The sequence below is a fragment of the Bacillus rossius genome, unplaced genomic scaffold (assembly GCF_032445375.1).
Source record: "Bacillus rossius redtenbacheri isolate Brsri unplaced genomic scaffold, Brsri_v3 Brsri_v3_scf160, whole genome shotgun sequence".
Lineage (NCBI taxonomy): Eukaryota > Metazoa > Arthropoda > Insecta > Phasmatodea > Bacillidae > Bacillus > Bacillus rossius.
Window position 1 is genome coordinate 57,784 of NW_026962332.1, and position 3,344 is coordinate 61,127.

Consider the following 3,344-nt stretch of genomic DNA (forward strand, 5'->3'; position numbering starts at 1 on the left):
TAATACTGGTAAATTGTTTTAGTTATTTTCTGTGATATTAAGTTGTAAAGTTTTACTCCCAAGTAATTTAGTCCATTTTCAAATCGCCTAGTGTTATGTTCAACTATCCTCAATTTACTAGCATTTCTGGTGTTATACCTATGTGCGAATATCTAAAAAAAAAAAAAAAAAAAAAAAATAATAATTTTTTTTTTCTTCTTTTTCTTAAGAATGAATAAAAAGTTTCTAGAACGTATTCATTTATGGCAGTCAGGACTTTAAGTTTTTTGAATTTTGGTCTGCAGTTAGATGATTTTTTATCTTTTGTTATTATTCTAATAGCTCCTTTTTTTTTTTTTTCCCCCAATGTTATATGGCAGAAAGAGTAGAGCTATGGCTACTGTGACATCATGCATTGATGGGAAGGTTATTGTTGGATAACAAAAATTTAGATGATATAATTTTTATTTTTTTCCATACACAACACATTGCAGGTACAATTTTACAGGTTACAGCTGTACCACCTCTAGTATTGCTGCCGACCATCCAACAAATGAGCACACTAAACAGGCATTGATGACATTGTTATCAACGTCTTTTTGAATCTCTCATTATTATACATAACTGCCCACTGAAACAGAGAAACTTCAAAATAGGTGTGTGTGTGTGTGTTTATATATATATATATATATATATATATATATATATATATATATACATATATACATACATACATACATACATACATACATACATACATACATACATATACACTTATCTATTTATTTTTTCACTTTGAATTTTGTATGAGGTATACACATGCAAAGATTCACAGCTGCTGCTGGGTGGGTGAGTGAGTGAGTGATTGATTGATTGATTGATTGATTGATTGATTGATTGATTGATTGATTGATTGATAGAGAGTGAGTGTGTGTGTGTGTGTGTGTTAGGGGGGGGGGGGGGGAAATGTGGTGATTGTGGGGGAAAAAAAAATTTAAAATTGAAATTTTTAAAAAAAAATTTTTTTCTGTAGGGTGCAAAATAGTAGTGCCAACGGCACGTGGTGTTCCCAAGCGGTCACCCATCTAAGTACTAACCACGCTCGACGATGCTTAACTTCGGTGATCGGACGAGAACCGGTGTGTTCATCGTGATATGGCCGTTGGCAATGATATAGATGTTTTTTTTTTGCAGTTTGTATTTGCCACTCGAAATAGCTATACCAGGTGTGATTGTTACAAACAACAGGAGAAATCGTGTAATGAACACTCTTTTACTTCCCCCCCCCCCCCCCCTCCCCACACACAACACCCACCACCCTCACCATCCCAACCACCAAAGCCCTCTTCAAAATACACTCTCACACACACACACAAACCCACACTCTATAACTGATGAACATTACCATAACTTCTTAAAGCCATTAGATAATATTTAACTCAAGAAAGGTATTGTGATATGTTTAAAGAAAGAAAGGTGAAACCTTTAACTTTACCAGCAGGTATTAGTATCACTGAGGTATCTTCTAGGTTGTAGCAGCAATAGTAGTAATAATAATAAAATTAAATAAGGTAATAAAAAAGAAAAGTTATACATGTGATCAAATCATGAATGTATAAAACTGGAATGAATTTAAATTTTTTTTATTTTTCTTCATAGGCTGTTTTGAAATTGATGAGTAAGTGCCTCTTCTTTTAAATTTTTTAATGCTGAACACTGTTACATAAGAGATGAATGTTTAGAAAATTTAAAAAAAAAAAAAAGCTAGCCCAGCCCCCTCCCCCCCTCCCACAAAATCCAAACAAAAAAAAAAACACCCTCCTTCAAAACATCACATAATCATCCAGCCAGCAGTGCAGACGAGAAATTTGCACTCGGGGCCGCCATTTTGACGATAAATTCTTGCATGGCACACCAAAGGTAGGAAAGAATTTAAAAAAATAAAAATAATGGGCGAGCACCCTCGCGTCTGCCTGTAGAAAATGAAGTTAAAAGTAACATAACCTAAAGACAGGCACACACTAGGGTGCTCCCAGGCGGTTGAGAAATTTTTTCCCGCCAAAAGACTTATATATATTATTTATTTTACTGTTTTTGGCAGGGGGCTATGTCGGTCTGTGTGCAAAGTAGTTCCTACTCCCGCCGCCAGGAGCGCGCGCGGTGGGTAGCGATGTTGTTTTTTCTGCTTTCATTTGTTTATTATTTAGAGGGTTAATGCTATGTAAATGTACGCAAGTTTGGTTATGTGTCGGTAGTTGTGCGAGATTTAATTTCCGAAACGAAATTTGACTTTCATCGGCCTGCATTTCTCACTTATTCGGAAAATACATGTGTGTTTATGTATGTATAATAATCGAGTGATTTTGTAATAATTTGGAAGTTTTGTTTGCGTGTGCGATGTGGGGAAGAAAAGGTGTGCACACGAGTCCTAGGGCTATATTTTTTTTTATTGCGAAATATTTACTTCATGTGGTGAAAAATTTTAAATTATTTGTGATGCAAGTGAAATTTTTTTTTTTTTTTCAGTTGGGTGATGTGTTTGTCCTCGTTTGTGTGCAAGGAAGCAAACATGCTGAAGGTAAGGGGCCATAAATGACACTTTAAAATATTAGTTTACCATTAATTTTGGTTAAATATTAAATTGCCATATAAGTAAAATCATGTCAACTGTTGTATTCCACCCAGTATAAGCTGTTAGTAATGGGTACTTAATATAAATAGAATAAATGTAAGCATTTTCGTCTGCATGAAAATTCACTTTTTTTTTGGATCCATTTGTACTGTGGGTAGTTAAATAGTACATTATGTTGTTTTTACTTCGAAGTACAAAACATCTTGTGCATGATTGCAAATTCAAACGCAGTTAAGCATAATATGAATTCGAATTATGTGTGTGTGTGTGTGTGTGTGTGTATATATATATTTTTTTTTTTTTTTTTTTTTTTTACTGTGTCCAGTTTTAGCACAAATGGAATTATTTTCAAAGTGAATCGATGCAACTGGTCTTTGCCATTAATATTGATATATGATCTAACTAAATTAAATAGAAAGGATTTTTTTATTTATTTTTTTATATATATAAATATATTTGTAGCAATGTACTAATGACCACAGAAGTAAGCAAAAAAAAAAATATATATATATATATCTCAGCCAGTAAACCATGCGTCTTAAAGACTTTTTTTAATGAAAATATTTCTGCCTTGGTTAAGCTTACATTTACTATCATAGGGATTGAGGGAATTGTAGAACAGCAGCAGAAGCATTTCCTTTCATGATCATGTTCTTGGTCCTGAAAAGGACCGTTTATGTAAGCATGTGCACACCAGACCTGCTCACTTGGAGCTGGTGTATTTGGTGACAGC

General features: G+C 33.8%; 1 non-coding gene across 1 annotated transcript; it reads right to left on the reverse strand.

Moving 5' to 3' along the window:
* Positions 1-1,027: 1,027 nt before the first annotated feature.
* On the reverse strand, positions 1,028-1,146 carry LOC134543675 (5S ribosomal RNA). The gene has a single exon (XR_010077157.1). It is a non-coding gene; the product is annotated as a 5S ribosomal RNA (ribosomal RNA).
* Between the last annotated feature and the right edge of the window lie 2,198 nt (positions 1,147-3,344).